The sequence below is a fragment of the Pseudorca crassidens genome, chromosome 3 (genome assembly GCF_039906515.1).
Source record: "Pseudorca crassidens isolate mPseCra1 chromosome 3, mPseCra1.hap1, whole genome shotgun sequence".
Classification (NCBI taxonomy): domain Eukaryota; kingdom Metazoa; phylum Chordata; class Mammalia; order Artiodactyla; family Delphinidae; genus Pseudorca; species Pseudorca crassidens.
The window spans coordinates 129,937,379-129,965,146 of record NC_090298.1 but is presented as its reverse complement, the minus strand read 5'-3'; the positions used below and the strand labels follow the sequence as shown (position 1 = coordinate 129,965,146).

Here is a 27,768-nt window from a genome sequence, read left to right as displayed (position 1 = left end):
TTAGGTCTCCCAACCCCCCAGGACATGGGAGCTTTACCAGTAAATTGCCTTAAAAAAGAACAGCTAATTATTTTTTTTTCCATTCAACAAACAGGTATTGAGCAGTTTTCTGTACCAGCCACTGTGCTAGCAGTAAAGGCCTTGGAGAACTCAGTAGACATGTTCCTCATTCTAGTAGCAGAAACTGAAAAATAAGCCTGTGAGAAAAATGCATTTTTTTTAAACTTTTTATCTTATACTGGAGTATAGTTGATTAACAATGTTGTGATAGTTTCAGGTGTACCACAAAGTATTTCAGTTACACATATACATGTATCTATTCTTTTTCAGATTCTGTTCCCATTTAGGTTGTCACATAATATTGAGCAGAGCTCCCTGTGCTATACGGTAGGTCCTTGTTGGTTATCCATTTTAAATAGAGCAGTGTGTACATGTCAATCCCACACTCTTTAACTATCCCTTCTCCCCATCCTTCCCCCTGCGCCCCGCCCCCCAACCATAAATTTGTTCTCCAAGTCTGTGAGTCTGTAGTCTGTTTCTGTTTTGTAAATAAGTTTGTTTGTACCATTTCTTTTTAGATTCCTCATATAAGCTCTCTTTCTCTGGAAAAATGCATTCTAACAGGACAGGACGGGTATGGGAATACCTAGTAGGGGTGCCTCATGCAGGGATGGTCAGGAAGGGCTTCCCTGAGGGTGCCACCCTCCACCTGAGTCCTAACTGATGAGAAGAAGTGAGCTAGGGGAGGAGGGAGAGGGGGTGGAATGTGGGAGGACCCAGAGGCAGGTCTGAAGAGCGGGAGGAAGCTCGGTAGACTGGGGCATGTGGACAAGGGGCCCAGGAGAAGGCAGTCAGAGGAGGGTGGAGCAGCTAACACTGGGATTGAGGTGAGCACTTGCTATCTGCTGCGGTAAACACTTCTCCGCATAACAGGATGTTGAGGGAACTTGTCCTTTCCCCCTTGAACTGACGCCTAGAGTTCAGAGTAGAGAAGCAAGTGCTGCTTTCTCCCTGTTCTGATGAGGACTGCCAGCAGCAGTGTCCAGACTCCCCAGGGCCCACTGGAAGGCAGCAGATTAGTCCAGCCACCCCCCGCCAGCCCCGCATTCCCCTTCTGGTTTGTAATCGAAAACCAAGGAGAGGGTCAGAATTGCGGCCTCGGCCTCGTGGGGAGCAGTGCTCCCCTGAGAGCTCCCCCGGCTCCCCCTCCCTTGTACCACACAACCCAGAGGCCAGTCAAAGGGTGGAGGGTGGGAGGACTCCCAGGGAATCCCTCCTGCAGTATGGGGGCGGTCCTGCAAGAAGGCGAGACTGACAGGTCACTCTGGTGGACAGAGTTTCACAGGTGGACATTTGCTGAGCGGCAGAGTCTACGCCACCGTGAACGTGGTGAGCCAGTGTGGGTGCACTCAGCCTGGGTCCCCGGATTCTGGGGGCGGTCATGAACGTGGAGACTGGTGCTGAGGAAGGCAGGGAGGACAGGTGGAGCAGCCTGGCCCAACTGAGTGATGAGGGGGGTTCAGGACACCTACCCCCATAGAGAGCACCTTGGCATGCTGAATATTTTAGGCCGAAGGAGTTTGAGAAGACAGCAGAAGCAGGAAGGTCACTCTGACCCCATCCTCCCTCCCCTGAGATGGGTCACAAGGCACTCATATGAGAGCCCTTCTCCTCTCAGGGCGCCCCGAGCCCCTCACCTGCTGGCTGCAGCCCCTCACGGAAGTGCTGCTACAGTTTACAACAGACAAGGTGCTGAGTGCTCGTGGCAATTTAGCTGTTTGCCACTGACCTGGTCTCTGCCTGCCTGCACCCTGAGGAAAGGGGCATCCTCATCTCTGAAGACAAAGGATCATGGAGAAGAATCCAAATGCACTGGCCTTGCTAAGTTTCCTCCAGTTCCCTACACTGGCTTCGTACTCCTCGACCTGCCATATTCCTCCACGATGTCCACTCTTTATCAAACCTAGCATGAAAAGATACGGGTTTAGGGCTTCCCTGGTGGCACAGTGGTTGAGAGTCCACCTGCCGATGCAGGGGACACGGGTTTGTGCCCCGGTCCAGGAAGATCCCACATGCCGCGGAGCGGCTGGGCCCGTGAGCCATGGCAGCTGGGTCTGCGCGTCCGGAGCCTGTGCTCCGCAGCGGGAGAGGCCACAACAATGAGAGGCCCGCGTACCGTAAAAAATAAATAAATAAATAAAATTTAAAAAGATGCGGGTTGAATCATTTCCTCAGGTCTTCATTTCCTTTGGAAGGCTTGCGTGTGAAACTTACTTAAATATATATGTATGCTTTTCGCCTGTTAATTTGGCTGTCAGTTTAATTTTCAGACCCAGTCAGGGACCTTAAAAGGGTTGAGGAAAAATTTTCCCTCCCCTACAGTGAGTAGGGAGCTGGTGTGTAGTAGATGCTTAAGGACCCAAAGGCCTGGGTCCTGCAGCTCCATGTGAAGGAGCCCGGAGGCTTCCTTCACATGGCAGGGCCTGAAGCTGGCAAGAGAGGAGAAGGGCCATCGTGGACTCCTGGCAGGGCTGAGGAAGAGTAGGCTGCTGCCCTCTGGGGGGTCTGCAGAGCTGCCGTTAAGTGAAGTCAAATACCACCCTAAGAAAAGAAGACGCACCACCAAAACAAGGACCACCACATCCGCAGAGACCACCAGCACCTCGTGGAAAGTCGCTGACCCTCTGGGAGGCCAGGGACACTTCCCCCCACCCCCAGGAGGTCAGATGGGTGACACATCAGCTACCCACCTTGGACACTAGATGTCACAGGAGGAAGGAAAGACCCAGACTCAGAGAGGGAGGGAGGTGCAGGGAGGAGGGGGCATGAATGAGCAGGCCAAGCCCCTGCCCACTTCTGGTCCTGTTTCTCGAGCCATCGGTCCAACCCACACTAGGAGGAGGGAAGAAATGGGCTTTAAATGACCAGAATGTTTGGTATTTGCTGAAGTGATCATCATCAAGTGGGTAAGATGATGGATCTGACTGGGTACAACTAGAGGCAGAAATAGAAGGAAAAAAAGCCATTTCGTGTTAATGGCCCAATATGTCAGTTACTTGTCCGTTGTATCAAGGAATTTTCCAAACAATCATATAAGGCAGTTACTGTTATTATTGCAGTTTTTGAGGAGAGGGAACCAAGGATCCGGGAGAGGAAGGAACTTAAAACCACACAGCTAACAGGTAGCTGGGCTGGGAGTTGAACTCTCACTGTTGGGCTCTAAAGCCAATTCTCTAAATAGCACTGTCCCCAGAGGGGAGCCTCAGCCGGCACTCCCAGCTGCTCTCGGAGTGAACCCAGTGAGGGGACCTCAGCACCTGCCCAGACATCTTATCGTATTTTCAGATGGCTGTTGTAATAACAACTTAGGTTTTTAAAGGTTTTTACGGTTAACACGCACTATAGTCATTCCATAAGCATTTATGAGGCTGCTACCACTCACTGTGCTGAGCACCCCCTAGCTTCTCTGAGAGGAGGGCTCAGCAGGCAATTCTTTTCAACTGCCTTCTGCATATGAGGGAAGGGGAACACAGAAAGACTATGACTTGCCTAAGGTCACAGAGACCTGGGGCCACCACCGCCACCAAGCATTTCCTGAGCGCTCAGTACGTGTCAGGCACTGTGCTAAGTGCTCGACATGGTCCTATGGGGCTTGAGGATTCCTCCTGTCCAGTACTCTTTTCACTGCCCCAGCTGGCTTCCCCCATTCCCACTCCTGATCCCTGCTTTCCTGCATGGAGCCAATGCTTCTCTGGCCAAAGGACTGATTTCCTGGCTTGGGGAAGGCCCTGTAACAGGGAGTCTGTGAGTCTCAGAGAAAAGCAGAGAATTTGGCTTCCTTCCCCGGTGCCAGCTCATCATACCAACTGACCTGCTGCAGGAGAAGAGAAGGCGCTGGTAGTTCAAAGCCTGGGCCCTTGATTAATGTCTCATCCTCTATAAATAAGTGAATAAAGGCACATTCTGCACGCACTGCTTCGACGCCTCCTATGGGCCTTTTATTGCTCTCTACACCTTGTTACTCACTGGCCTTGGGACGTCAGACTTACTTCCAGCCAGACCGTCAAACTCCTTAGCTTGGCAGGTGTGCCCCTTATTCACCCCCTACACCCAACCTAGGCTCCTGCTCCCCTGACTTCTCTCCGGACTCACCAGTTGCCTACACTGCCCTGCTTTTCTGGCAGTCCATCATGACAGAGCAGCTAAGCATGTCGGCTTGTATGGGTTCAAATCCCAGCTCTGTCACTTCTTGGCTTTGTGACCATATGGGTAAATTATTTAACTTCTGCAGTCCTCGGTTTCTTGATATATAGAATAGGGATGATGAAAATAGTGTGTATCCTGGAATTAACATCCTAGTTGGGAAACTAAATAGGCAGACAGTCACACATACAAGAATTTCAGTCAGTGATGAGTAGCGTGATGGAGAGTGAGAGAGTGAGGCCAAGGAGGGCTTCTCTGAAGAGGTGACCTTTGAGCTAAGACATTAAGGATGAGAAAGAGCTGATTCAAAGAGGATCTGAGGGCAGAGAAGGAACAGGGAGTGTGACTCTGGGCAAGTTCTCTGAGGGCTGGGGAGAGTTTGGCTGGAGGGGTCCCTGGTGCTAGGGGATGGGTGGGAAGGTGGGCCAGGCCTCTCACAAGGCACATATTAAGGGGAGATGGGGTCTGAAAGGCTGGGTTAAGTGGCTAAAGCCCAGGGGTGAGAGAAGAGAAAAGAGACATTGGTGGGGGACTCTGATGCCATCACGAGGCCCACACTCAAGTCTCTAGGGGCTGGCTCTTTGAGCCCTTCCAGCCTCCTGGGCCAGTGAGGAGTGGAGAGGAGGTGGCAGGTCCTGCTTTCGTCACCACAGGTCCCCCATCTTCTCTTCCCCTTTCCTAAAGTGAAACACTGTCCAGAGAGGTCTGGTGTCAGCCATGTACACAGCAGTTTGTGGGCTCTCCAAACAAGGCAACACAAAAGGCACTGACTTGTCGCTTTGGCCAGTAGTGGGGGTGTAAATACTCCCACCACGGCTGATTTTTTTTGTGCTTCCAGCATAATGTGTGATTGTGGAGTTGGGAGGTGAGGCACAAGATCGGCCCCCATGTGCAGGTGGGCACTGGCTCCAGCTCACCCCTGCATTCACACCCAAGGAACAATGAGCAGGGTTTAGGAAGCACTTACCATGTGTCAGGCCCAGTGGTAAGCCCTTCATATATACTAACCCACAGCAACTCTATGAGGCAGGAGCTGTTAATATTCCCATTACACAGATGAGAAATGCAGTCACAGATGAGCTTGGTAACCTGCCCAAAGTCACACAGGCAACGATGGAGCTGAGATTAAACTGCAGTATAACTTACAGGAAAGTGAGCGAATCCTAAGCACACTGCTCAGTGGAGTTTTAGGTATGTATACCATATGTGAGCAGATCATGATAGGGAACATTTCCAGTCCCAGCTGGCTCTTTTTATCACTCTTGTCTTTGATACTCTCCCTCCAGGATAACCACCATTTTTGACTTTTATCACCATAGATTTGCTTTGTCTGTGCTTGAATTTTTTTTTCTTTTTTTTTTTTTCTGGCTGCGTCATGCAGCATGTGGGATCTTAGTACCCCAACCAGGGATCGAACCCGTGCCCCCTGCAGTGGAAGAGCAGAATCCTAACCACTGGACCGCCAGGGAAGTCCCCAGTCTGTGCTTGAATTTTATGCAACTGGAATCATTCATTACATAATCTTTTTGTGTCTTGGCTTCTTTCTCTCCAATGTCATTGCTTCATCCATGTCGTTGCGTGTTTCAGAAGTTTGTTCTTTTGAACTGTCGTATGCTTTTCTGCAGTGTGTGAGTATGTACGATGTATCTGTCCATTCTCCTGTGGATGGTCTCTGGGCTTGTTTCTGCAGAGTGTGCTCATAATCACTATGACATACTGCCACTCAAGTATGGATGCACTCCCTGACTCTTCCTGTCTCTGGGGGATTTGCAGGATTAGCATGTGGGTTGAGTGGTATCACAGGATGTATTACTTTCTGATTGTAGCCTATAACAAATCACCACAAACTTAGTGTCTTAATGCAACACAGAGTTATTACTTTACAGTTCTGGAGGTCAGGAGTCTAAAATAGGCTGGCAGCTATGGTTCTTCTGGAGGCTGTAGGGGGACAATCCCTTGCTTTGCCTTTTCCAACCTCTGGAGGCTGCCTGGGTCCATCTCTGCTTCTGTCATCACATCTCCTCTTACTCTGACCCTCCTGCCTCCCTCTCGTAAGGACACTTGTGATTACACTGGACCTATCCAGATAACCCAGGATAATCTCCCCATCTCAAGATCCTAACTTAATCACATCTGCAAAGTCTTGCCATGTCAGGTAGCATATTCACAGGTTCTGGGGTTAGGACATGGACGTACTTGGGGGGCCATTATTGTGCCTCACACATTGGACTCTCCTGATGTAACGGTAAGACCCTGGTGTGGGAATCAGGAACCCAGGGTCCTGGTCTGGCCCCTGGGTTGACTTACTGTGGGTAGTAAGTCTGACTTACTGGGCTTTTGGCAGATATATTGAATAAAACGAAGGGCTAGGATGTGATCCATTTCACAGGCGCCTCCCAGCCTCCACGTTCTAGGACTCGATACATAAGCTTTAGGCTTGGGGCTCTATCTAGCCACCCCTTTCATCTGTGTGTGCCGATTTCTTCCCACCCCCAGGGCAAAGGGAGCACACCTTCTGAGAAGACCTGGGAGGCCTGCAGCGGATTCCCCACTGTCCCTCCCTTCCCCTTCCTTTCTATCATGTGACCCCTGGGCCTTTTATCCAGAATGACTCTGAAAGCCTGCTATTGATTTTCCTGTCACTTCAGGTCATACACTCCCACCCGTCATCTTCCTTTAAGTGAAAGTTTGAAAACGCGATTTGGAAAAAAAGAAAAAAAAAAAGATCACCCACGTGATTTCAGGGGCTGGGCTGATGGAGCAGCCCTTCCAGGAGGCTGGGTGTGAAGTGCTTGGAGGAAGTAATAGAGACGCCCTTCAAGACTCCGTTCTGACATGAGCTGAGCTGTTCCTTCATTTGCAGTTGACGGCTGTTCTAGTCGTGGGCTCCCAGCAGTTACTGAAAAGAGAAAGCGGGAGAGCAAATCATTTTCATGATTGCCATACAGGAAGCCTACTTTGCTGAAAGTGAACCAGCCGCCTGTTGGGTCTTCATATTCTCTACTAGCCGAGTATTTGATCTTTCCTAGCTGGCACCTTGTGGCCGATCATCTCCTCCATCTCTTCTCTCATTGATACAGTCATTAGTGAGCATCTACTTTTTCTGCTTTGCATGGTAACTAGGGCATATGCTTTAAAGTCAGATGGTCATTCCTTCAATAAATGTTTACTGGGCGCCTACTTTATGCTGGGCACTTAACCAGGCACTGGGGACAAAATGACAAGCAAAACGGATATGGGGCCGGTCCCCAAGGAGCTTATACTGAAGGAGGAGACAGAAGGGAACGGCATAATCCCACAATATATTGAATTACAAAATGTGGCAAATGCCATGAACCAAAAGTCAGGGAAGCTATGAGAGCAAATTCCAAGAGGGCATGAACTAGTTTAAGGGTTAGGAGAGGCTGCACTGGGTGGAAAATGGGGGCATAATGGAGACAAAGGAATCTGTTCAGATGAAGCCCTGAGGCAGAAGGAAGCTGGGTAAGTTTGAGGACTTTGGAGGAGTGTAGACGGTGAAGGGTGAGGGAAGGAGAGCAACACATAATGGGGAGTTTTGAGTTTATTAATGCTGTAATAAAGTCTGTAAACTGGTTGACTTTCAGTGTCCTAATCCATAAAATGTGTATAGAAATACCTTCCTTGCAGAGTGGCTTCGAGGATTCACTGAGATAAAATATGCCATTTTAGGATAAAGTGCTTAGCCCAGAACTTGGTCTATTGCAATCCTGGAATAAATGGCAGCAACTGGTTTTATGACTGGGCAAGGTGCACCGCTGCTGGGAGCCGGGGACAGAAATGAATCAGCTTTGGTCCTTGCCTTCAAGCAGCTTCTAACATCGCTGAGGGGATCAGCAATATCTAGTCTGCAAGTGTGCCATAGCTTCTCCGCCGACAGGGCTCAGAGGAGGGAAGGCTGACTCCAGTGGGGAGTAAGGGAAGGCTGCTTGAGGGGGAGGCATCTAGATGCCCAGCACATAATTCTGGTCAGGCGGGAAAGCAAAGGAAAGCGAGGACCATCTTCACCTCCCTGGGAGCATCTGGGATGTGGAGAGGGAAACAGCTGCGTTTCCTTCCCTCCTGCCGAAGTGAAGGAACTCAGAGGTGCTGCTCCTCTTATTAATCCAGCTGTGAGCATTTTTTAGACCATCGTGAGCCCCTGAGGAATGAGGTGCAGAGCCTCTGAACAACATCATTAAAATGCTTCCCAAGAAGAAACTCAAGCCGAGCAGGTGAGAATCTGACGGCAGAACCAGCACCAAGCGATGTAGCTCGGAATGCGAGGCAGGGAATGGTTCCTGTCTAGCTCTGTGCCAACAGTCTTGGACAAGTCCCCTCACCTATGGGTCTTGGTTTTCTCACCTGTAAAATGAAATGATTGTTGTAGATGATGACATTTGTTCTTCTGACATTCTATGTCTCCAAAAGGCTACATTATTGCTTTGGTAAGATTCTGGGGACGATTTCTATCAAGAACAAAGGGGAAAATGGAGGCAACTCCCCAGTAATTCTCACCGCCTCTCAACACATTTGTACTGGAAAATCCACACATGTGCAACCTAAGTGAGTTTGGGAGCCTAAAATACATCTGGCAAGCTAAATAATTTCCTCACTTCATTTTCCTAATCTAGTCCTAGCATTGATATTTCTAAGCAATATGTGACCACAAGCAAGTCACTTAACCTTTCCAAGGGTCTGTTTCCCCTTCTTAAAATGCAGACCTCCGACTGAATCATCTCCTTGGGCCCCTTCAGCTCTCATTTTCTCTGTCTTTTTCATTCATGGCTTTGATCCTTGTGCAGGTCAGTTATCTCTAGCAACAAGTGAGAGGTGGAAAAAGAAACTCAGGTGGGCTACCATCTCCCTGAACCTCAGTGTTGTGATCTGAATAAAGTTAACATGTTTAAGGGTGTCTTTTCTAGACCAGTAGGGTAGCAAAGTAGTTATAAGCATGGGCTTTCAGGCAGGCAGTCTGGAATCAAATCTGGTCTCTATCACTTACTACCTGTGTGGCCTTGAGCAAGTGCCAATCAACATGAAGCATGGATAGTTCTATTTAGGCAGAAAAGCAAGAAGTCTCAGTCTCCTTATCTGTAAAATGGGAGTGAAGAGAATGCCTGCTGCTTACAGTCATTGTGAGGAATAAATACACAGTGCTTTCCAAATTTCTATCATACAGTAAGATAAAACATAGTTTCTCTGATACATGGGCAAATGACGCTTGGTCCTGAGATTAGGGACACGTGGAGCAGTGGGGATTGAGGCCAAATGGGTCAGTTTACTGCAGCTGACTGTAACACTGTAGGTCTCAGTGTTGCCAGATCTGATTTTTTTCTTTTTCAAGAGAAACCAGAAATCTGGATTTTTATGTGAGATTGCCTAATCTTAAAATACTGGCTCACATTTATTTTTTTAAACATGCAAATAAGACATGGCTGCTGCCAGGATGTGGCCCACAGTTTTTCAGTTGGTAACCTCAGTTTGTAACCATTAAGTGCTCAATGAATGATGGGGAAAACCCCGGTCATCTTATTTAGCACTCTCAAGCACTCTCAACCACCCAGTTTTACAGGTATGGAAACTGAGGCCAAGGCTAAGAAAAGTGAAATGACTTGCCCAATGTTGCACGGCTTTATTATGTTAAAGATGGGACTCTAACTCAGGTCTTTTGACACTTAGTTTGGTGCCCTTTTGCCAAGTCACAGGAATCCTTCTAGAAACTCACAGCCTGGATGGTGAGCTGCCCTGGAGCCACAATCCTTGCTTTTCTCCCATGTCTTTTCCTGCAGTGCTTACAGATAACTGTGTTTTGAGATGATGCACAGAACCTCTACCTATGTGCCTGCATAACACCCACAGTCCAACAGTGGCTCAGATCGGGGCAGGGGTGATTCTGAGTGTTCGCAGCTGTTCCCCTCACTCCATGCCTCCCGTCTCTGCCCACTTTCCCTGAGATCAGCTACAAAATGAGTTTTAGTTGGAATGTATCTTTTTAAAAGTTTACAGGACAAAATAATCCTTGATGCAATATAATTATAAAATATAATCTCATTTGTGGTTAAATCCTCGAGCTTCAGCACATTTTAAGCTAAAAATGGATAGTTTTATTTTTAATAAAAACAAGATTAGCAAATGAAAATCTACTATAATTCCTATTAGAAAGCTCTAAAGCATTGCTGCCTCTGATTGAGCTTCCAGATGCCCTCCCCACCATCCACATCCCCTGAGGCATCCTCCTCTCTGGGGAGCCTGATAGATGTACCCACATTGCCTTCTGAAACCTCCCTCTTGGGCCCCAGTTCTCAACCTTCATTTCCTTCACTTTAAATTCTAGTGCAAACCAGCTCAGCCCTCCATCAGCATCCCTCGGCTCTGACAGGCTCTCTGCCCATCGGGAAGTCCGCTCCGCTCCATTCTAAGAGTCTTGTTAGGGGTGACTGGGATGTGTACCATTGGCAAATCGCTTCTGGAAACGAGTGTCCCACTTTGACGGGAGATGGAGCAGGGACAATCCCGCTGGGGGACTGCCATGGTTTATCAGCCTTCGTCCCAACTCTGTGTTCTTAACTGGGGTTTTCATAATCTCCTTTCCCTCAGTTGCTTCCTCTCAAAGGTATTTGCATTTAAACAAGAGTTTGCTCCCCTGCTGATTATTTTCCCCCACTTTGATTCCATTGCAAAAGCAGCCAGAGTTGCCCGGGCGTGCTGGTGTCTGGATGGGCTGCATGGTAACAGCTGGGTGTAAACTTCGCCTCTTCCTTTTGCAGGTACGGTTGGCAGAGTAAGCACATTTAGGAGAAATTTCCAGGAAGTGAAAAGGGAACTATTTGTCACCTCTGAGTCTCCTGGGCCTGCTTCAAAAGCCTCTGGTAACATTTCTCAGAGAGAAATATTACCCTCTAGGTAATATTTTAAAATATTACCCTCTAGGTAACATTTTAAAGCCAAGAGCACATGATTCTACCCAGGGAGAATGGTGCAAAGAGCAGGAAAAAAGGGTTCCAGGGTCTCCTTGACACTGACCCATGGCATGACCTTGACCAGACAGGTGATCTCTGGTTAACTTGGGTGCTCTTACACTGTGCTGGGTGGAGGAGAAGCCTCTGAGGCTGAACTCCAGGACCCTCTTCCCTGTGGGGCTTAGCTCACCTTGCATTTAGCAGAGTTCAGCATATTAAACACACAAGCTTTGGTGTCAGACATAGCTGGGTCCAAAACCCAGATGCATTCCACACACACTTGTGACTTTAGACAAACAGCTTAACTGTTTGAAGCCTCGGCTTCACCATGGGGTAAAGTTGGGCTGTAGTAGATGGGATTGTTGTTCTTGATTCTTCACACCCTCGGTCTTCCATGTGACCTTGCAGGGCACACATGTGCACAGGAATATATTTTCTTACCTTATGGATGTTGGGCTTCGCCATATAACTTGCTTGGGCCAACGGAACGATAAGGACTTGGTGTGAGCAGAGGCCATAAATGTGCTTCCAAGGTTTGGCTTCGTTCTTGCATCTATGACCTACCATGGAAAGAACACGAACATTATAGTGTCTTGTCTAAGGAAAATGAGGACACAGGTGGAACAGACTAGAGACCATCAACAGCCTGGAGACTACCTATGGCTTGAAGCTGAGCCCCTCCCAAACTGGCCTGTAGACTCAGAAACTAGAGCATGAAATGCTCTTTAATATAAACCGTTGGGTTTTGAGGGGTAGTTTCTTATGCACAAACTACCATGGTTGTGGCCATAGCTGACTGATACAGAGAAGTTACAACACTGAGGATTAACTGAGAATATGCATGTGTTACCTGGCTGCTGGCATCTCCGTATACCACTGCTTTGTTCAGTCTGCACTACTCCCAAGGAACTCAACTTCAAACACGTGTGTAAGTGCGTACAAACGTATAGATGATCTAAAGAGCAAGTCAATATTTTTTCTTACCATAGTTTTTCCTCCTCTTAATGCAGTGCCAAGTAGACAGCGAGCTTTCAATAAATGGTGACCATGATGAAAATGATGATAACTCTGGCGAGGGCCATCTCTGTGCACTTTAGTTGGGGTGCGCTTGGCATTGTACCCCAGGAATCTTCTTGGTAGACTCTTCTAGCTTGTTTCTTAAACACCCGAACTCATGGATATGTTTCACTTGCAGCTCTTGGTCTGACCTTAAGAGTAATAATAATCCATAACTTCTAAGGAGCATTTTAGAGCTTATGAAATGAGTTACAATTCATTCATTCAGCATTCATTTATTGAAATTTTATTTTTAAAATGCCCACTAGATGCCAGGCAGTGCCTAAAGTGCTGGGAAAACAGCAGTGACCAAGACTGGGGAAGCCTGTGCCCTCATGGGACTTGTGTTCCAGGCAGGAAGGACCACACAACTGAACAATTAATTAACTTAATATTCTAAACAAATATTTAAAAGTACATATTTTACAAGCAAATAATTAAATAAGAGCTTAATTAAACAGACTGTGGTAAGTGCAACAGAGAAAACAGAACAGGATTGAGTGACAGGGAAGGATTGAGGGCACTTTTTAGATGGGTTATCAGGGCCAGTGACTGCAAAGGGACAGGAGTCCAGGTGTTTAGCTAGAGTATGGAGGTGACATATTTTATCTTGGAATCTTATAACAACCTTGCCACGTACCTATTCTTATTTCTCTCACCCCTCCTCTCCTTTTTCCAGTGAGGAACCCATGGCTCAGAGAAATCAGATACCATGCCCCACGTAGCAGAGGAAGGAACTAGGACTTAAAATCAGTTGTTTGGAGGTTACCCAGAAGGCACCGGGCAGCAGAAGACCTCAGATGAGGATGTCAGGAATCTAGGTGAATGCCTCGCCCACCCTAACCCCCAGCTCCCACGTCGGGGATATGACCTTCTTTAAGGCAGTGTCATTGATGACCCCCGACCCACCTGCCCAGTGTTACCAGCCAATACACCCAGCAGGAGGAAGGCAATCCTCACCAGTCCTTCCCTAAGAGAGACAGCTGGGAGCCTGGAGCAGCACACACTGCCTGGTCCACTGTGGCAGCCAAAGATGCCAGCTGTCACCTGGCAGCCTTTGGATGATGCAGTGATTCAGGGGAGCGCCACTGCTAACTCAATCACACCTCCCTGCCACAGGTGGCAGCCACAGACCCACAGCATGAGCACTGAGGGAGGGCCTTCACTTCCAGACGCAGAACCAGTGATGCGCGGGGGCGCCAGGCAGTCTGGTTCCCACGTGCAGCCTAGCACACATGCTCTTCTCCGTCTTTGGCTTCTGAGCTTAGGATTCCATAGATATAATGTCTCTGAGTTTACCACCACTCGAAATTCATCAGTAGTACCTGCTGTCTAAAATTTTCCTTATGGAAAAATGGAGGCACAGACCAGGCAATGACTTACTCATAGTCACTTGCAATTATGAGTTCTGGCTAGACTAGGGACCCTTCTAAGTCTTGGTCTTCAACCAAGTGTTGAGTATCTGCTATGTGCCGGGTGCTGTACTAAATGCTGATGAGCTCACGTCTTCTGAGAAAGAAAGAAACATGAACAGTTATGAGTGTTATTTACCTTAGAAGGGATGTGATAGGAATAGGTGTGGGTGACCTCTGGGGGTCCCCAAAGTAGGGAATCTACACTTCTGCAGTGGTAGAGAGGGGAGGCCGGTGGGTGGGGTCTTGAAGGGCTAATGCAAAGGTCATGCTTGAGCTTTCTCCTGCTCTTTCTAGTAAAAGATATTCAAATTTTCCATTTGCATAAACTCATTTTATTAAAAGTAAAAAAATTCACTTATTTATTTTTAGCTTCAGTTTTGTTTAAGTTTGAATATGTAGTTATGAAGAAAGCGTTATCATCAAAGCTGTGTGAATTTTAGCAGATCCTCAAGCCTCTCTGTGCCTCAGTTTCTTCAAAGGGGGCTTGGGAAGACTGAATGAGTTAAAATATACACAGTGGTTAGAACGAGGCCTTACACTGTATGCTGTGATTCTTGCCTTCCTTCCCAGAGGACACCATCAGGTGGAAACTGGGTATGAATGAGCCACGGCAGCAACCCAGACGCCTGCAGTTTCCGAATCCTGCCCCTGAAAGCTGCAGGAGCCACGTCCAGCCTCAGTGAGCTGGGGTCTGTGGACGCAGCCCATGCCATGGTTAATCTGCAGCGCTGCTGGGAGGATTGCTGTGGGATATCATTTGGGTATAGGAACGTGAGGCTTATTATTTCTCAAAAGACAACCACATGGCCTGTGGGTTTGTTTTCCAACATTTATTTCGTTTGCTAAAACACGCAAACAAACAAAAAGTCCACACTGCAAAGCACTGAGAGGCGAGACGCATGTTTAGGCAAATCAGGAGACAGTAACAATCCATCACAGCCAGATTCAAAGCCTGCTGCGCTTGTGACTGGGCTTGGGGAGGCTCTGCACAGAAACTCCATGCTTATTTGGGTCTCAGGTCTTTGGTATTTGCCGGCATCACGTGGGAGGGGCTGGCAAAGACAGGAACAAGTTAGCTGTGATTGGAAGTTTGGATTTCAGAACGGAGCAGTAGCTGGGAACTTAGAGCTGAAATCTCACTCCCAAGGAGGCTCTAGTGCACTAAAAACCCACCAAGAAACATCTGGGGTGGGAGGATCAACAGGCAGTTGATCCCAGGTATTGGGGGTGGCTGCATACAAGGTGATATGGGAAGCAACCCGTGTTTGTCTGGCACTCAGGATACAGAGCGTCTCCAAGTTCTCACAGCCTGAGGGAGGCAGGAGGAAGCTCACTATCTGGGATATGCCAAGGCGAAATGAGCTCGAAACTCAGTTGTGGTACCCACTGGAGAACAGTGGACGCTGCAGCTGCTCTGCTTCTGTGACTTCAAGGATGTCACTGTTCCTCCTCCTTCCCCAGGATTTTGTCTGCCAGAGGAGTCCCCCACCTACAGCTACCCTTCAAAACCCTGCTTTGGACTTGCTAGATGAATCATGTCACTGCTCAAACACCTTCAACAACTGCCCCAAACATACAGAATAGAGTCCAAACTCTAAACTCAGCACCCAAGGCGGCTTACCCTGATATGGCCCATAAGGGCCACTCCTTCCTCTATTCCATGTTTTAACCACAGCATACATGCTCACTGCAAATGAACCCCTATTTACTATCTCTGGGCCTTTGCTGATGCTATTTCCTCTGCCTGAAGGCCTTCCTTGTTCTTTCCTCATCCTAATCACGTCACTTATTAGACAAGAGTTTATTTGCTTGGTGTGTCTGTTATGTGGCAGAGACTATTCTGATGCTGTTTGAAATGGCCAGACTGCAAAAAAGGCCACAAATTCTTCCCCTCCTTGAATCCACGTCCCCTCACCTATAACCCTGCGTGCCCTCCCGTTCTGACTCTGGGTTCATCCATGTGATTAGTTTTGGCCAATGGGATATTACCAAATGGGATGCAAGCAAAGGCCTGAAAAATGCTTGTACTCATTTTGTTTCTCTTGGAAACCTTCTGCTTCTGTGTGAATGAGCCGGGGCTAGCCTGCTGGAAGCCGAGAGACCTTGTGAATCAGAAATGATGGCTCAACCAAGGGCCCTAGACCAGTCAGCCCCAAGCAGACCGTGTGTCTGTTCACAGATGCATGAGTGAGCCCAAACTGCCAACCACAAAATCCTGTACTAAATAAATAGTCGTTGTTTTAAGTAACACTTTTCAGGTGGTTTCTTAAACACAAGAGATACCTAATGCAGCCATCAATGGGTCTTATCAGTCTAATCTCTTACCCCTTCTGTTGGTGCTAGCAACCTGCTTTTATAGTGATAAACATCCTCCTTCATTCTAAGTTAGATGCTTCTGGTGAAGTTAGTCTACCTGCTCCTCTGACTGCAGGACTGTCAATCAGTGTATCTCTGGCCACCAGGATGGGCACATGGCTCCAATGGTCTAATAAGACTCAGATCTGGGATTTCTGTTGAAATTCCTGAAACAATAATGCTCTTTTTCCAGCAGGGTGGCTAAGCCAGGAGAAGGTCAGCCTCGAGTGCTCACACAGCTCCCACAGAAAAGAGAAGGACCAAGAGACGGAGAGTGAGTCCTGCCGACACGGGTCCCTGGATCAGCCTGTGCCTACAGTTCCATCTCTCCCTGGTTTTTTTTTTTTTTTGGTTACATAAGCCAGAAAAAAAAAAAAAAATCCTCTACTTCTGTTTAAGCCAGTATGAGTGGGATCTCTGTCATTTACAGCCCCAAATTTCTGACTGATGCATTCCTCAAATGCTACCTTCTCCAAAAAAACTTTACTTCATCTCCTGGCAAGAATGGAGGTTCCTAAAGATTTTTGCACATAGTCAAGAACATTAACTTCAAGTCGGACAGACTTGACCTACAGTGACCACAGGGTTTGCATTAGAGACGGGCACGTGACCCATGACAGACCAGTGGGTGTCATTTCTGGAACTTTTACTAGAACTGTTAAGGAAGAGAAGTTCTTTCTCTATTGACATTGCCAGACTAGAAGAATGAAGCCAGGAGTTTGTAGCCTCCATCTTGCAACCAAGAGGAAAATCCTATCTGGGGTGACGGCAACACAGAGGGAAAGGAAAAGCCAAGGCAGGAGATGGACAGTGTCATCTTTGAGCCCCTCTATCCAGCTGAACTTGAAGACCAACTTACCCCTAGACCTTTTAGTTACTTGAGCCAATATCTTCCCTTTCTTATTTAAGCTGGTCATAGTTGGGTTTCTGTCACCGAAAGAGTCCTAAAGGACCTCTCTCAGCCTCAGGTTTGTCCTCTGCTAAATAAGGTTTAACGGTACCTCTCCCACACATGTAAGATGTCTAGCACAGCGCTGGCCCAGAGTGGGAGCTCCGCACTGGTAATGGTCCTCCTTCCTCTGAGCTCTGGGAGTGAGGGTAGTATCCCCCTCTCTCTGCAAGCAGCAGCTTCTCCTCTGTTGGCCAGCTGATTGGAAATTGCCCAGAAGGCCAACAGCCTTCTTTCCTTGTTGCAAATGGTATCATTTCATCTGGGTGGATGCAGGAGCTCAGTGGAGTGTATATTTGTCCCTGATCTCTGGTTTTTGATTGCCACCCGGCATGTGCCCAGCAGGCAGCCTGCTGTCTTCTATGTACCACAGCCAGATGATAAATCTTTGATTTTTGCTCTTCTCTGCTTCTTGGGAATAATGGGTCCATAATGAATTGCATCCACAAGAATAGCTGTAATTGTAACAGTGCCACAGAGATGGAGCCGGCAGATCAGCCTGTCCCACGAAATGTGCCTACCTTGTTCCAATCACTTTCTTTGAAATGGCTACCAACTTTGTTTTTCCATCTCAAACTTTTAATAAGCAGTGGGTTTTCTGTGGAAAGAGGAGAATGAAAGCTATATATCTGGGAGGTTTAATTCTTGGTTTGTTTGTTTTATTCCCTTGTCAGTACAATTTCCCTTAGAATTTGGTCTCGGGGGTAGGGGGGAAACCTTTGGCTCCCAAATATCTTAGCCACGCTGGCATTGTGTCAAAGAACTGACACCTCCCTGATATCTAGAGATGCGGAATCACTTGTACACTATCCGAGGTGTTGATAACTGGTATTCTTATGGAAATCTCAGAGGAGATCTCAAAGATTGCAATGTGCACAGATCTCAATCTCAAAGAGATGAGTGGTTGCGGGGTGGGGTGCAGGGCTGCAAAGATTGGTAAAGAGGGGACGCCCCTGTCTATCCTGGGCTGTTTCCTGACAGCATGTCTTCTTGGAAGTTCACAGCCATCTTGACTCTCTGAGATGCTGGGGTCCAAATGGAACCAAATGATGAGCAGTAAAGAGTCAGGATGGTAAATATGACTTTCTAACGTTCAACTGGAATTGTAGGTAAACATAAGAAGAATCAGTATTAATTATATTTAGCAGCTATTAGTACTGTATACTTGCTAGATGCCAGGCCAAGTACTCAGTATCAATTTTATCACTTAATCCTTACAACAACCCAGTAAGTTAGGTACTATTATTGCCCTGATATTTTAGCCAAGAAAACTGGAACTTGAAAAGAAAAATGACTTGACCCAGGGCAGAGGCTGAGTTTTGACCTCATAACCCACCTTTTAGCTACTATGTTAGGCCTAGTGAACGTGCTCAAGACTGCATTCTAGGGGACTTCCCTGACGGTCCAGCGGTTAAGGTGCGGCACTTCCACCGTAGGGGGCAAGGGTTCGATCCCTGGTCGGGGGGGGAGAAAAAAAGACTGCATTCTAGAAGACCCAGGAAGGTCAGCCTCCAGCTCACCGGGTGACTTAGGGCAAGCAAAATTTCTCATCTGGGTTTTGAATTCTCCAGGTAAATTAGTGGATCGGCTCTAAATCCTCCAATGGGCCAGGTAGCCTTGGTTCAGGGGTCGGCCCCCTATCATTGGATGTAAGCTTGAGTCATAGCCAGGGAAGTCCACGGCAACAAAGTCACAGAGGGGATTCAATCACAGGACGGCGAGATGGGTCGCCATGACCTTTACGGTTCTCTCTCCTATGAGAGTCTGATGCCAATATGTTTTTTCATCTATTTTTAAATCTAAGAGGCCAGCATTTGTGTTCCCTGAAGCTTGGCCGTGCCGATTGCAAGGCAGTTCTATTTGCCTGCTGTATTTTGCTCTGGTGGCTCAGCAGGAGGCGGGGAGGAGGCGCCCATCCACTTAGCCCTCCTCCTGAAGCCTTTGCTTGGCCGAGCATGGGAGACTGGGTGGGAGGGCACCAAGATAATTGCTCAGAATACGTTTGCTGCTGGTGCTCCCGTTGTCTCTGCAGGCACCACATTTCCCCATCCCTAGCAGGGTTCTCACTGGGTTGAACGCTGAACGCCCATTAGGGAAGCCTGTCACTTTCTCATTTGCGGGAAATGTCCGACACAGAAGGGCAGGTACCACTTAAAATGTCAAGGCAGCAGTGCAACTGGCAGGTAAATTTCTGCGTAAAAATCCTCTTTCTGCTTTAGAGCAAGGAGATTATGTAAGATTCTTTGACAGCCGTCAGACAGGAGGACTGCCTTCAGCCAGAGGAAGAGGTAAACAATCTCAGGAATCCAGCCAGTTCTTTCACCAGTTGAAGATTCCAGTGCGGGCTGCCTCCACACTCACACTTCCAGTCTTCGTACAAGGCACCCTGTTCCCCTCCCAAAGCCCCTTTCCATGTCCACCGTTGATCAACACCTCCACTATCACTACCTCTCTTCCACCTCCACTGCCACGTCCTTTTGGAATAATGTCCTAACTTATCTTCCTCCCTCTACCTTCTCTGTATGACAATCCATTCTGTAGGGAGCTGCCATTCGAAGACTACTGAAGGGGAATTCTGAGCAGCAGCTTCCCAGCATATGAAATTTCCAAGGCTTCTTGAGTGTTTACAGAAAACAAGCAACACCTCTACTGCCCAATCTCCAAGCCTAACACTTTTTGTGTGCTTACTACGTGATGCCAGGAACTATGCTAGGCACTTCGTGCATTAATTCGTCTTTCACAACAGCCCTGTGAGGTGGGTATTAACAGCCTCATCTTACAGCTGAGTAAACTGAGGCTGGGAATTAAACAACCTGCCTAAGATCTCCCAGTTTTTAAGTGCCTAACCCAGATCGAAACTGAAGTGGTCTGCATTTCCCCCCTCTTTTATTACTACTTTTAATAGACTTTACTTTTTTGAGTAGTTTTAGGCTTATAGAAAAATGGGAGTGCCAAGTATAGAGAGTTCCCATATGCCCCATTATCTTTGTCCCTCCCCCAACAGTTTCGCCTATTATTAGCATCTTGCATTGGTGTGGTACATTTGATGAGCCAATATTGATACATGGTTACTAACTATAGTCCATAGTTTACCTCAGGGTTCACTCTTGGTGTTGTACATTCTATGGGTTTTGACAAACATATAATGACATGTATCCACTATTACAGTATCAAAAGGATAGTTTCACTGCCCTAAGAATCCCCTGCACTCCACCCATTTATTCTCCCCCACCCAACTCTTGGCAATTACTGATATTTTTACTGTCTCCAACTGCAGACCGAGCTGCCCAGAGGCCCTCAGTAGTTTCTAGCTTCTTTCACTCCCTGGAACAATCATGCAGGGCAGGATTCAACAAAGCCAGACCCCACCATCGCCAGCATTGGTGGCAAGGGCTTCTTCCCCTGATTAGGCCTGGTTCTCATTGGGCTTGTGGGTAAAAACTCAGGATCTGTTTGCCTGTCTTCACAGACTCGGCAGGTGGCTGGGGGTGGAGAGATGGGACTGAGAGTTTCATCAGCAGAGTCAGAGAATTCAGCACATGGGGCAGGTGATGGAATGTGGCAGCAAAGGGCTGTTGGCTCATGGGCTTGCTCATGCTGTGATGGGGTAGCTAATGCTTATTGTACCTGCCTGTGGCAAACATACCTGTAGCCTGTCCTTCAGAAAAGTGCCCCCCCCAACCAATTATGTAGTGCAGCTTTTCTGAATCTTTAGTATGCATGTGGATTTCCTGGGCATCTTGTTAAAATGCAGATTCTAATTCAGTAGGTCTCAGGCGAGGCCTGATAGTCTGCATTTCTAGCAAGTTCCCAGGTGATGCTGAGAGTAGCAAGGATGTAGGAAACAGAAAATGAATTCATATTGGGCTCATTGCCTGTTTTGTCATTGGGCTTGCTGCCTAATTTCCTTAAAACTCTGATTATTTCTTATGCTTCAGAGAAACACTTGTACCTGGCTGAGTTCGATCCTAAGTTCCACCATTAAATAGGGACATTTACAACCTCAGTGTGCTCAGATGAAGGCACCTGGGATGGATAATGAGGCCAATTATTCAATAACCAATTTAGTCTTTCAGTAAATATCTGTCAAGCTCCTAGAATGTGCTAGACACTGTCCTCTTGGGACTTTGGGCTAGCAGCCAAAGGCACCAAAACTAAGCAAACAATCAAAGTAATTTCAAGTTGTGATAAATTCATGGAAGGACACTAACAAAGGCCTAAGCTGGAGACTAATGAGGGGGAAGGGAGTATTTTAGAATAAGTGGTTGTACGGGTTTCCTGTTGCTGATATAACAAATCAACGCAAACAGTGGCTGAAAACAACACAAATGTATTCTCTTACGGTTATGGATGTGAAGTTCTAAATCAGTCGCACAGAGCTAAGGTCAAGGTGTCTGGGGGCTGCTTCTGGAGGTGCTAGGGGAGAATGTTTCCTTGCCTTACCAGCTTCTAGAGGTTACCCACCTTCCTTGGCTCAGGACCCTTTCCTGGAACCAGGCCAACCTCTGTGTGGGCCCACCAAAATAATCCAGGATAATCTCCCCATCTCAAGATCCTTAATCAGGGAATCCCCTGGTGGTCCACTGGTTAGGACCCTGCGCTTTCACTGCCGAGGGCCCAGGTTCAATCCCTGATCGGGGAACTAAGACCCTGCAAGCCACTCAGTGTGGCCAAAAAAAAAAAAAAAAAAAAATTCCTTAATCACACCTGCAAAGTCCCTTTTGCCGTGTCAGGTAACGTGTTGACGGGTTCCAGGGATTGGGATGTGGACATCTTGTGTGGGGTGGGGGGAGTAGGCATTATTCTGCCTACCACGGGGTCAAGAAAGCCTCCCTGGGGAAATAACATTCAAGTTAAAGACTGAGCACAAGTCAGAAATGAGAAGAGTAGAAGGAACAGCTTTCTGGATGGAGCCAACAGCGAGGGCAAAGACCCCGAGGAGAGAGCTTTTTAAGTCCAAGCACTGGAGAGAGCCCTGGGGTGTGGGAGCACAGGGAGTAGACAGGATGAGGGCGTAGCAGATGGCAGGGGTTGGGCCCGTGGGCCCCGCGGGCTATTATGAGGACTTTGGATTTTACTCCAAGTGTGGTCAGGAGCCACTGGAAAGTCGAAGCCTGCTGCTAATGTGATCTTATTCGTGTCCAAAGGGGCGATGGTTTCTCAGCTGCAGCCCACGCTTGCCTTGTAGAAATGTGCCACACAGCCCAGTGTGCCCAGCTCTTCTGACTTCTCAGGCAAAGCTGGAAATCTGGATACTTTTAATGTCAAACTCCCTATTTTATATTACTGACAATATATTGGAAAATTAAAAAAACACACATACAAGTAAGAGTTGGCTGAGACCTGCCAGGCCACCATCTCTGAAGAAGTTCTGCTACCTACTCACTGCATGACCTGGAGTGAAATATGGAAACTTCGGGGCTTCAGGTTCCCAGTCTGTACAGTGGAGAGAATACTGGTGGCTATTACAGAGGGTTGAATGGATGCAAAGTCTATTAATGAGAGAATCCATATAAAATACTTAGTACCGTGCCTGGAAGCATTCAGTATATACGTACCCATGTATGTAAGTTTTTTAATTTGAGGGGATTAGATGAAGGTTTGAAATAGATGACCTTTAAAATTGCTTCTGGCTCTGAGATTCTAGGATGATAAAAGAGTCCTGAGTTGCCTTCCTTCACCTGGATTTAATTTCCTTACCCAGTATGCTTCACACAGAATGCATGGTTGATAAGATGACAGCAGGCTCCAAGACAACTATGCTTGACAGCAAAAACCACTGTGTTCAGGAAAAAGGCCCCTGTTGCTGATTATGCACAATACCAAGGAGTAGGAGCCCCAGCAATCAAGCCCCAGCATCTGCTCAATGTTCTCAAGAGTTTTGGAATTAACACTTCCTGAGCTTCTGAAACTCCAAATGTGGTTCCTTTTTTCTTTTTTTTTAAATTGAAGTCTAGTTGATTTACACTATTGTGTTAGTTTTAGGTGTACAGCATAGTGATTCAGTATTTTTCAAATTATATTCCATTAAAATTTATTACAAGATAATGGGTATAATTCCCTGTGCTATATAGTATATCTCTGTTGCTTATCTATTTTATATATAGTAGTTTGTACCTGTTAATCCCATACCCTTAATTTGTCCCTTCCTCCTTCTCTCTCCCCTTTGGTAACCACAAGTTTGTTTTCTATATAGGTGAGTCTGTTTCGGTTTTGCATATACATTCATTTGTATTATTTTTTAGATTCCACATGGAAGTGATATCATACATTATTTGTCTTTCTCTGTCTGACTTATTTCACTAAGCATAATATTCTCTAGGTCCATCCATGTGGCTGTAAATGGCAGTATTTCCTTTTCTATGGCTGAGTAACATTCTATTTTTTATATATATATATATATATATATATATATATATATATGCCATATCGTCTTAATCCAATTGTCTGTTGATGGGCACCTGGGATGCTGGGTGCCCTTCTTTCTACTCAGGGGAGTAAAATCTGGGGAGGGTATAGGCGAGTACAGGTCACTGTCTCTAGACAGGTGAACCTGAAGATTGAAGGCTTTTGCTCAGGAGGGCCTCCTCCCAGGACCACATCAAGTATCTCCCCACCCTCAGGACTGTACCCAGAAAGGCACAGAGCAGAGTCAGGGCAAGCCTGATGCCAGGCAGAGCTCCAGGGAGGAGCGCTGGTCACCAGAGGATGTGGCAGGTTTGAATTTTATCAGTAAGATCAATGTTTGTAAATGGCAATGACAAATAAATTGCACAGCTCCTTGGAATACTATCCAAGGACACTTCAGCATACATTTACACACTCACACAGAACTTTAATTTCTTTATCAAGTTTCACCAGCAGCTTGGAGTTGGGAAGATAAAGAGCCATGCCTGATCACCAACACATCTCTCTCTAATTGAACTCCCCCAACAGGAGGCTGCAGTCACAGTGGTAGGCTGGGAGGTCTACCTGAGTCTCTGAATCACAATTTTAGTGTCTCTAGGGTGGGTAAAATGCTCCAACTGTGCCATTTTAGGGGGACCATGTGAGGGAACTGCCCAGCACTGTACAGATGGAGGGCACGGATTCTGACACTACTCGGGTCCTGGGCTGCAGTTCTTTTGCCTCAGCCTGGTGTTCAAGGCTGTTTGTTAAGGCTCTTTGTTTGCAAGCCCAGACTGACTCAGGCTAACGGCTAACTCAGGCCCAAAGGGGGCCTAATGGAAGACTGTGGGGCTGACAGAATAAAAAACAAAACAAAACAAAACAAAAAAGGGCTGAGACCTTGGACAGGGCCGGCAAAGGCAGCTCTGAGATCCAGGGCAGAAATGAACATGAACTCACTCCCTGGGGACACCATCTGGTGAGTTGGTGCAATGGTTTTCAGTCTCTGTGTCATTCTGCTCATGGATTGAAATCCCTGAGAGACTCTTATGGTGTAGGTCAGCTCTCTCCTGCCCAGTGTGTGTCGGGACTGACAGGCCCGCCAGTCTGCATGCTATGGGGAAGCAGGTTTCCCCAAAGAAATATTGATGTACTGCTACCAGAAAAAAAAGGATGAAGGCAGGCAGAGACAGCAGCTGTCTGCACAAAGGCCCTGCATGAAGAGGTTCCAGCCACCCTACTGGCCTACTTCCCAAGACTCCCAGCACATGCTGTCCCCTCTTCTTTACCATATTCCCCATTTCTTCTGGTTTGTGTCCTGCTCACTCTGGGATGCCCTTCCTGCCTACCTCTGTATGTTCCCCAAGCCCATATCATGGAAAGGGAACCTCTTCCTGGTCCCTGCCTATTGTGCATCAGGGTTTGGGTTCAACTGGCTGTGGGTTAAGAAACAGGCTTTACTGGGGAAATGGAAAACTTTCATAGCTAGTGCTTCCATACCCCACAGAGAGAAGCCACTGAGGGGCTCACAGCTAAGGTGTGATTTCCAGCAGGGAAAAACTGCCCCCTGCTCTTCTCCCATTTATAGGGCAAAAGTGAGAAAACAGCCTTGGTAGAGGAACACACAGGCTACTTTGTGCCATTAGTCCACACGTGGGGTGCCAACCACTTATAGGAATAGTCTGGGATACTAGCTACCCTGCACTTGAACTTGGGGTCCGTAGAAAGTTAGAGTTCTCCTTACCAGATGAAGGAAACCATCAGTTCTGTGGGGAGCTGAGTTTGGGTGCAGCCCCTTTGGTTGTGCGAATGGGGAGTGATCCTGGTCCTAATTAGCTTGTTTCTAGGCAACACATGTACCCAACTCCAAAGCCACTCCTTTTATAGTTCTTTCACAGGTCCACACTCTTAACTTCCAAACCCCACAAACTAGACAGCTCTCATTTCTCTAAACCCTTTGATGAGGTTGCCTTGAGGATTTGTCCTCTTTTTCCTGTTTCCATCTTTACTCATCCCTGCCCAGGCTCACTCCCTTGATTTTATTTTGTTTTATTTTATTTTAATTTTTTTGCAGTACGCGGGCCTCTCACTGTTGCGGCCTCTCCCTTTGCGGAGCACAGGCTCCGGACGCGCAGGCTCAGCGGCCATGGCTCACGGGCCCAGCTGCTCCGCGGCATGTGGGATCTTCCCGGACCGGGGCACGAACCCGTGTCGCCTGCATTGGCAGGCGGACTCTCAACCACTGCGCCACCAGGGAAGCCCTCCCTTGATTTTAAATGTCCATATCCCTGTCTCCTCTACCAAACTGTCATCTCTTCAAGGGCCTCTCCCATATGTCTCTTACCTTTGCATTCCTGTCACTAATTGGAAGCTTGACCCAAAGAATCCCTCCTTACAAATATAGGGTTGACAAACAAATGGTTTCAACTGCAAGATAGAAAACTACTCAGATATGAGATGAAGATGGATCATTCAGAGCAGCTCCCTAGAAACACAAGGCAGTGGCATGAATGACACCACCACCAGGAATGGACTAATGGGGAGAAAGCCCGTATGGCATTGGTGGGGGGGCGGGTGGTAGAGCTGGTGTTGGTAAAAACGTTGATTCCTTCGACAAATATTTTTTGAGCATCTACCACACCTCAGGTACCAGGAAAATCTGTGGAATACACCAGTGAATAAGGCATTTAGGGTCCCCACCATGATAGAGGTAAACGTATATTCTTCAACTTCCTCTAAACCCTGAGAGTGAATTTTCTTTGCTTCGCTAAATTCTTAATACTCCAAGATAAACTGGGCTCTACTTAGATCCATATTTACTGGTGCATGGCAGTGAATCAGAGGGAAAACTGGACCCAAAAGTTCCCTGTATCTGTTAAGAATTTAAAAAAGAAAGAAAAGAAAAGAAAAAAGAACTCCCTCCCCCTCTCTCCCTCTCTCTCTCTCCTTTTATCCCCATACGTTCAAATGGTCACAGGCAAGCTGAGTCAAGATTTGGCCTGCTCAGCCCTATTATTATGCCAGAGACACAGCAGGGGGTGGCATTGTTTTGACAAACTTAAATGGCTTCAAAACCCGAATGGCTTAAATGTAAAATGCTGTCTCTGTGAGCTGTCACTCAGAAATTGCTCCAAGCATTGATCTGGGGAGAGTGAGGATGAATCAATGGTTGGATAGGGAGAGGTCTGCCTTTTAAGTCCATGCTTCTCTTTCTTGCTATCTCTGGCCTTGGAGAGGGATGGGGGAGAGAAGGCATTGGGTTATTTTGAAAACCTTGCCTTAATCACAAGGAATAAACCTTAGAGATTTAAAAGTACAGGACCCTCATTCTACAGATACTATGAATGAGGAGCCTTATTACTGACTTTCCTGGTCAGTTCCCCACTCACCTCACCTTTTACGCTCACTGGGATTAAGGAGCCCAGAAGGAGAGGAAGCTCCTTTTCCTCCTGGGTCACTGACATATATAGAGGGGAAAACTGAGGGTTATACAAATGTCTGAAACAACTCAATTGGTTAGTTTAGGAATATGCTTCCTGTGTGACAGACAAATGCACATCGAAGTCACAGCTGTTTGAATGAAGACCAAGAACTGCAATTGATTGAATGATTATACTGTTTAAAAGCCTAGACTTAGGGACTTCCCTGGCGGTCCAGTGGTTAAGACTTCGCCAGGGGGGTGTGGGTTCGATCCCGGGTTGGGGAGCTAAGGTTCCACATGGCTCGGGGCCAAAACATAAAACAGAAGCAATGTTGTAACAAATTCAATAAAGACTTTAAAAATGGACCACATCAAAAAATCTTAAAAAAAAAAAAAAGCCTAGACTTAGTCTTCATGTCTCAGGCTCAGGACCGGCTCCTCTAGAATAGCTTTCTGTGCCCCACTCAGCCAGAAATTGGCACTTCGTATATACACCCGCCCCACTTATACTTCTGAAAAAGCACTTGCTGAAGCAGCTGAGGTTGTTTGCAAGCACTGTCCATTGTTTGTTAGTCTATCTCCTTGTGGACAAAGAGACCATCTTATTCTCTTCTATATCCTTAGCACTTAGTAAGTATTCAGTAAATGTCTCAAGAATGAAGGAACAAACACCTGATTACATGCACCCCATATTATGGTAGTTATGAGAGAAAGAGACGGAAAGGGGTTGCCTAGTTCTGAGAGTTAGAAGGGAACAGGAAGATTGAAAACGGGAAAAAGAAAAAGGAGAAGATAATAAAAGAGAGGGACAGGGGCTTCCCTGGTGGCACAGCGGTTGAGAGTCTGCCTGCCGATGCAGGGGACACGGGTTCGTGTCCCGGTCCGGGAAGATCCCACATGCTGCGGAGCGGCTGGGCCCGTGAGCCATGGCCGCTGAGCCTGCGCGTCCAGAGCCTGTGCTCCGCAACGGGAGAGGCCGCAACAGTGAGAGGCCTGCGTACTGAAAAGAAAAAAAAAAAAAAA

At 47.2% G+C, this 27,768-nt stretch overlaps 1 long non-coding RNA gene across 1 annotated transcript in view; it reads right to left on the bottom strand.

Moving 5' to 3' along the window:
* Positions 1-523: 523 nt before the first annotated feature.
* The window catches only part of LOC137221916 (uncharacterized), a 42,509-nt gene continuing 15,264 nt past the window's right edge, over positions 524-27,768 (bottom strand). Inside the window, exons 3-5 of the long non-coding RNA XR_010942204.1 lie at positions 12,147-12,370; positions 11,604-11,722; positions 524-7,102 (exon numbers count right to left, since the gene is read on the bottom strand). This is a non-coding gene — a long non-coding RNA (uncharacterized lncRNA). The remainder of the gene's footprint in view (positions 7,103-11,603; positions 11,723-12,146; positions 12,371-27,768) is intronic.